The sequence below is a fragment of the Myotis lucifugus genome, unplaced genomic scaffold (assembly GCF_000147115.1).
Source record: "Myotis lucifugus unplaced genomic scaffold, Myoluc2.0 scaffold_20, whole genome shotgun sequence".
NCBI lineage: Eukaryota > Metazoa > Chordata > Mammalia > Chiroptera > Vespertilionidae > Myotis > Myotis lucifugus.
In genome coordinates, this window is record NW_005871068.1 from 735,276 (window position 1) to 743,527 (window position 8,252).

Here is an 8,252-nt window from a genome sequence, read left to right on the forward strand (position 1 = left end):
TGATGCTAGCTGTGGGGTTTCTGTTGATGATCTTTATCAAGTTATGGAAGTTCCCTTCTATTTCTTTCTTTTAAAAAATACTTTTATTGATTTCAGAGAGGAAAGGAGAGGAGAGAGAGAGACAGAAACATCAATGATGAGAATCATTGATCGGCTGCCCCCTGCATGTCCCCTACTGGGGATTGAACCCACAACCCAGGCATGTGCCCTTGACCGGAATCGAACCAGGGACCCTTCAGTCCGCAGGCTGATGCTCTATCCACTGAGCAAAACCAGCTAGGGCTATTTCTATTTTTCTGTGAATTTTATTTTGAATGTCACATAACTTTTCTTGCATCATTTAATATCATGTGATTTTTCTTCTGTAGCCTATTAATATGGTGCATTACATGGAGCTTTAAAAATATTGAACCTGGAATAAATCCTGCTGGATAATGGCTACTTATCATTATTATTATTATTCACCATTGAGGACATTTTTTACATTGATTTTTAGAGAAAGTGGAAGGGAGGGAGAGTGAGGGGAGAGAGAGAGGAAGAGAGAGAGAGAGTGAGAGAGAGAGAGAGAGAGAGGGAGAGAGAGAGAAAGAAAGAAACATTGATGTGAGAGAGACACATCTATTGGCTGCCTCCTGCAGGTGCCCTAGTTGGTTGGGGCAGGGGATTAAACCTGCAATCCAAGTAGTTGCCCTTGACTGGGAATTGGACTTGAAACCCAGGCTGGCCAGGGCTAATTATTGTTTTATGTTGTGGAAATTTTACTTGTTAAGGATTTCAAGGATTTGCCCAGGATTTGTTAAGGATTTCTGTGTTTATAATTCTGGCGGATATTGGTGTGGTCTGGAAGTTTCTTTTGGGGTCATTTGTGGTTTTGTGTTAGGATAATGGCTTCATTAAAATGAACTGGGAGGAGTTCACTCCCTTTTTATTTTCTGGAAGAGATTATGTAGAATTGGTGTTAATTCTTTTTTAAATGTTTAGTAGAATTCTCCAGTGAAACCATCTGGCCTCGAGATTTTTCTTTTTTTCAGTTTTAAAAATTATACATTCAATTTCCTTGTTAGTTAGAGGGCTGTTCAGATTATCTCTTTCATATTGGCGAATTGAGGAATCGGCCCATTTCCTTCTCAGCTTGTCAAATTTATTTGTGTAGAGTTGTTTGCAGTATTCCCTTATTATCCTTTTGGTGTTTGTAGTGATCTCTCTTGTTTATTCCTAATATTGGCAATTGTGCCTTCTCTCTCTCTCTCTTTTTTTGTCAGTCTTGCTCGAGTTTGTTAATTTTATTACTTTTTTTCCTCAAAGAAATACCTTTTTGCTTCATTTTTTTCAAGTTCATTGATTTCTGCTATTATCCTTATTATTTCCATCCTCTCTGTTGGGTTTGCTTTTTCTAGGTTCTTGAAGTAGGAGCACAGATTAATGAGTTGAGACTTTAAATATTCTCAATCTGTAGTGTGGGGTTTCTGTTAGCTGCTAATGTCACTTCCATGTATTCTTAAAAAACAGCAGGGGCCTGGCCAGCATGGCTCAGTGGGTGAGTGTTGACCTTTGAACCAGGAGGTCACGGTTCGATTCCCAGCAGGGCACATGCCTGGGTTGCTGGCTCCATCCCAAGTAGCGTGTGTGTAGGAGGCAGCCGATCAATAATTGTCATCGTTGATGTTACTATCTCTCCCTCCCTCTCTGAAATAAAAAAAAATAGATTTTTTTTAAAAAGCTGGGGTCCTAATTATGTATGTTATTAGCTGGTCCCCCCCCACCCCCGCCTCCCCACATTTAATAATATTCCTCAGATTTTAAGAACATCGCTTCTGGAAATTCAGGTTGTAGAATTACAGCTAAAACTGTCCCTATGCCTATTGGTTAGAAATTTAAAGCTGAAAACACTTTATACCAGGAGTCAACCAACTAAGGCCCTGGGCCAAATCCTGCTCTCTGGCCTATTTTAGTATGGGCCTCCAGCTGAGAATAAATTTGGCATTTTTAAAGGGTGGTAAAACACATGTAAACACACATTTGTGACAGAGAACTGCTTTGGCCTGCAAAGCCTGAAATCTTTCCTATGTGGCCCTTTATAGAACAAGTTTGCCCCGCGCTGCCTTTTCGCGAAGTCCCATGGCCTGCTTCAGAGCCATCTGTAAAAATTTACCAGTACAGATTCCCAGGCCCCGCATGGCCTTTTTCTCATCTGGAATCCATCAGCTCACAGGCCCCTCTCCGTGTCTGAGTTCTGACTTGTGTCCTTTGTCTTTCATCTCTGTGCTGTTCTGTGGTCACGCTTCATTGTCCAGTGCCTTCTAGGTGCTGAGTAATCTCGGAGGTCCATTCTGAAGGGGGCAAACCTAAATGTCTTCGCTGAGTCTGCCCTGGTCAAAGTCAGAAGGGACAGTGCCAGCGCCTCAGGATCAGCTCCGATAGAAAGGTGATTTCTGACATCACAAAATGCAAACTCCTTTTGTTGTAATGTACCCTGCGAATCACAGAAGGACGCCTCAAGAAGTCGAATTAATTAAAGAGTCACACTTAATTGCAATCCGGGACTATGAGGGGCCATTCCCCAAATCTCATAGCGACAAGATGGTCGCAGCTCCAAGGTTATATAGGCAAAAAATCACAAAGGTATTGATTACATCCCAGGGTTTGGAATGAAGAACCTGGCTCACAAAAAGCAGTTTACAGAAGCAGAATTAAGCATGTTAATTATAGTTTTGGGTCACTGAATTGACAGAAATACCTTATCTAGAGCCCTTGGGTAACCTGGGTTAAACTTAGGCATGTTATCTAAATTACAGTTTTGGAATCACTGAGTTGTCAGGAATTCATTATCTAGAGCCATTGAGGCAATTTTAGAGTAATTTTGCTGTCCTGGTCTTGGGTCCACTGAGTCAGCTGGAATGCATTATCTGTGGCCACTAAAACAATTTAGGATAATTGTGCTGTCCTGTTTCCCAGGTACAGAAGAATGTGCTTGGATAACCAGTAAGATCACAATCAATGGCTAGTCACGTTACAATCAATAAGGCATTCAATCGAATGGGATGATTTATACAATTCAGAAAATCAAAAATAACCTGTCCATTGTTAAACAAAGCAAATAGGTACCATACTTCACTTTATCTCTGGAAATGCTGTTTTTTGTCATTAATCCTCACCTGAGGATATTTTTCCATTGATCTTTTTTTGGAGAGAGTGGAAGAGAGAGGAAAAGACAAAGAGAAACATCAATGTGAGAGAAACACATCGATTGGTTGCCTCCTGCATGTACCCCCCCTACCAGATCCCGGGCCTAGGAGGAGCCTGCGACCAAGGTACATGCTCTTGACCGAAATCGAACATGGGACCCTTTGGTCCGCAGGCCGACGCTCTATCCACTGAGCCAAACCTGCTAGAGCTGGAAATGCTATTTTTAAAAAATATTTTTTATTGATTTCAGAGAGGAAGGGAGAGGGGGAGAGAGAGAGAATAGAAACATCAGTGATGAGATAGAATCATTGATCAGCTGCCTACTGCAAGCCCCCCACTAGGGACAGAGCCGGCAACTTGAGCATGTGCCCTTGACTGGAATCGAACCTGGGACCCTTCATTCCGCAGGCTGAAGCTCTCTATCCACTGAGCCAAACCAGTTAGGCCAGGCTATTTTATTTTTGATTCATAGCCCAGCATAGAAACTTGGCAGGAACCCTAGAATTGTTTATGGAAACATAAATGGTCATAGGTCCGACCTGTAAAGGATTCTGTCCACCTAAAGTTCGTGGGAAGAGAGCTGGATATTCCTGCTACTGGTTAGTGCTCCTTCCTGGATAGGAAAAGCGGCAGTCCCACAGTTACTACTTTGGGAAAGAAATCTGTTCTGGGTCGAGCTGAAGGGAACCATTGCTGTCTGACCTCAGGCCAGCCTGGAACTTGTTCTCATCCCGCTGCTCTGTGACAAGAGGGTATAGCACAGTGATGGCGAACCTATGACACGCGTGTCAGAGTTGACACGCGAACTCATTTTTTTGGTTGATTTTTCTTTGTTAAATGGCATTTACATATATAAAATAAATATCAAAAATATTTTCTGTCACACCTTTCACTTCTTCCTGTTGGGATGCATGCAGTCCCTAGAGAGGGCCCTTTATGGCCTTGACCTCATCTCTGCCTCCTGCCTGGGTGATTGTCCCCTTTTCTCTTGCACAGCTCTGGCCTGACTTTACTCCTTCCTCGTATCTGAAAAGATGTCCCTTAGCCCATGGAGTCCGAGCATGCCTTCTGTTGCTCAAATGATTCCTTCTGGGAGAGGGCAGGTGGCCCGGTGTTAGCATCTCCTTATCACAAACTGTTACCCCCCCCCCCCAAAATGAAAGCCAGGTTTTTGCATAATCTCCCTTTTCTGTACCTTATTTATTTAAAATCTATTTTTATTGGTTTCAGAGAGGAAGGTAGAGGGGAGAGGGATAGAAACATCAAAGATGAGAGAGAATCATTGATCGGCTGCCTCCTGCATGCCCCCCACTGGGGATTGAGCCTACAACCCGGGCATATGCCCTGACGGGGAATCTAACTGTGACCTCCTGGCCCATAGGTAGACACTCAACCACTGAGCCAAGGCCAGCTGGGCCTCTGTGCCTTTTTTTAAAATTTTTATTGATTTCAGAGAGGAAGGGGGAGGGAGGGAGGGAGGGAGAGGGGGAGAGAGAGAGAGAGAGAGAGAGAGAGAGAGAGAGAGAGAGAGAAACATCAATGATGAAAGAGAATTATTGATCGGCTGCCACCTGCATGCCCTCTACTGGGGATCAAACCCACAACCTGGGCATGTGCACTTGACCGGAATTGAACCCGGGACCCTTTAGTCCGCAGGCCGATGCTCTATCCACTGAGCCAAACCAGCTAGGGCACTGTGCCTTATTTTAACTCTTGGCTAGCCTCTCACGTGGGCTAAGTAAGAATGTGAGGACCGTAGAGTGTGAACCACTTGACAACTCCATGGAGGTGCCACCCTCTCTGTGCTGATTGAGGATTGTGGGGGAAACAGGTTTAGCAGGAAGAAGAGGGTACGGTACTGTATTAGTGTTTGGATTCCAAACTAAGGATGGATTAGGATTGTGTATCGTAAATTATATTTTTATAAACCCTCCTTTAATTTCGTAGGAAGATTGGCTCCTGGAATCCCTGGGTTGGTGTTATTTTAATGTAGAACGAGGCTCCTGTCCCTTTTCCAGTCAGTGTTGGGGGTGATGGGAAATGCCCCTTTAACTGCCCTCCTGCAGCGGGAAGGGGAAGGCCCAGCAGTGAAATAATTAGCAGCACGTTTACAATATGCCGAGTGTACTGGAATGTGAGTTTTAAGAAGTGGTCATTGTGCTGGTACTGCAAACAGTCCCATATGGTTTTCCTTAAGGTACATTTGCCTAAAAAGAACTTGATTACCCCTGTGTCGGGTTGTATGGCTCCCAATCAAACTTAGGTGGGCCTTTTTCTTTCTTTCTATAGTTATTTTTTCCTGGTAAAGTTGTCTTCTCAATGAACATCAGAAATTGCTCTGAAAATAAGCCCTCCATATTGTTTGTCATTGTCCCTTTCTGTATTTTGCAGCCCCATCTCACTGTTGTAATTTTAATTTATTTTTTGGGATAAAATTGCCATTTAACATTATACTGGCTTCGGGTGTACAATGTGATTTGATATTTGCATATATTGCAAAATGATAACCACAATAAGTGAATTAACATTCATCATCACACAGTTACAATTTTTTATCTTGTGATAAGAACTTGTAACATCCACTCTCCAGGCAACTTTCAAATATACAATATAGTGTTATTAACTACTAGAGGTCCGGTGCATGAGATTTGTGTACTGGGGGGGGGGGGGGGCGGGTCCCTCAGCCCAGCCTGTGTCCTCTCGCAGTCCGGGACCCCTTGGGAGATGTCCCCCAGGGATCGGGCCTACTAAGCTGGCAGCCAGACATCCCTCTCACAGTCTTGGGCTCTCGCAGTCCGGGACCCCTTGCTTCTTACTGCCTACCTGGAGAGGCTCCTGCCACCGCCACTGCACTTGCCAGCTGTGAGCCCAGTTTCTGGCTCAGTGGCGCTCCCCTGTGGGAGTGCACTGACCACCAGGGGGAAGCTCCTGCATTGAGTGTCTGCCCCCTGGTGGTCAGTGCACGTCATAGCAACTGGTCTGCCATTTGGCCGATTTGCATATTATGCTTTTATTATATAGGACTAGAGGCCTGTTGCACGAAGAGATTCGTGCAATAAGCGTTCCCTTCTCCTGGCTGCCGGCACAGGTTTTTCCCCGGCACCCGGGACCCAGGCCTTCGCTCTGGCCGGAGCTGCCTTCAGTCTTCCGTCTTCGCTGCTCTGGCTGGAGCCGCCTTCAGTCTTCCCTCCGCCGCTTGGAGCCTACATATGCAAATTAACCGTTATCTTTGTTGGCGGTTAATTTGCATATCGTGCTGATTAGCCAGTGGGATGTTTGTCTATTATAGATAGGATAGTCACCATGCTGTACTTCGCTGCTGTGATTGAACTGAGGCACTGGTAGGAAAGTCATCTCCAGCACCTGGGACAGTGCCCGTACACAGCAGCCACTCAGACACTTGCTATTTGGAGATGGGTGGTGACTGGTGGGGATGGGTAGGAAGACCATCCCTTGAAACCCCTTTAACACATTGCGTACCGCATAGAAATCTCTAAGACATACGCCAGGGACCGCACGTTTTTGGGCAAACTGCACGTTATTTAAATCATCATAATGCACTTTAGGTGTTGTTTTTCAATAATTATAACATTTTTATTTACAAAAACAATTAAAGTTCCTAGTACTTTTTTAACGTATGGTACTGCATAAAACATTTTCCTCTATGAAGAGGGACCAAACAAAATTTACATAAGTATCTAGATTCGCTCCTTTTTCCATGGGCGTGAAAAACGAGAACACTCGTGAGCGGTCGGTCCTTAACAGATAGCGCGCGAAACACGAGAAAACTCCTGAGCGGTACGAAATGTGTTAATCTGGTACCTAGGCCTGGCTAATGGTTGATTGCAGGGAAGAAACCCACTTCTGGAAATTTCTATTACTTTGGTTACTTCACAGTACCCAAGAATCTAAAAGTGCAGCTTATGTATTTGGGTTTTGGGGGGATAGCTTTATTGAGATATGACTCAAATGTCATATGAATCTCCCATTTGAAGTATACTAGTACATTTCAGTGATTTTTCAGTGCTGTCAGCCCTATCCATCTTCGGATTTAACCAGCTGCAGATAGAAAATATTTGAGAGATAAACCAAAGAACTTATATACTTATATGCATGGCCCATGGATATGGGCAATAGGGTAGTGAAGACCTTGGGGAGGGTTAAATAGGGCCTGGGAAGAGGGGGGTAAAGAAGGGTGAAATGGGAAATATCTGTAATACTATCAGCAATCTATAATAATAAAAGCATAATATGCTAATTAGACCAGATGTCCTTCCGGACATCCTTTGGGACGACCTTCTGGACGAAGCCAGGGATGCTAGGGAAGCCTGGGTCCCGGGTGCCTGCCGGCAACTGGAGGGAAGCCCAGGTCCCGGGTGCCAGAGGGAAGCCGTTGCTGGCAGCTGGGGGAAGGAAGGCCTACTCTTGCACGAATTTCGTGCATCGGGCCTGTAGTAAAAATATGTTTTAAAAATATTTGAAAAAAGTTCATTGTTGCTGAGTGAACATGGATAGACCTTTTTTCTTGGAATTATTCCCTAAACCAGCAATTTTCAACCTTTTTCATCTCATGACACACAAACTAATTACTAAAATTCTGTAGTACACCAAAAGAAATATTATATTTTTTTTCTGATCTGACAAAAAATAGGTATAATTTTTTAAAAATATATTTTTATTGATTTCAGAGAGGAAGGGAGAGGGAGAGAGAGAGATAGAAACATCAGTGATGAGAGAGAATCCTTGATTGGCTGCCTCCTGAACGTTTACACTGGGGATGGAGCCCGCAAGCCAGACAGATGGCCTGACCAGACCAGGAATTGAACTGTGAGTTCCTGGTTCATAGATCCACGCTCAACCATTGAGCCACTCTGGCTGGGCCAAAAATAGGTATAATTTTGATTCATTCACACCAGACGGCTATTGATGTGTTGACTGTTGTCATTTTTCTGTTTGACAGTCTATGGCAGTGGTCAGCAAACTGCAGCTTGCAAGCCACATGCGGCTCTTTGGCCCCTTGAATGTGGCTCTTCCAAAAAATACTGACTTATGCGCATGGGCCACGA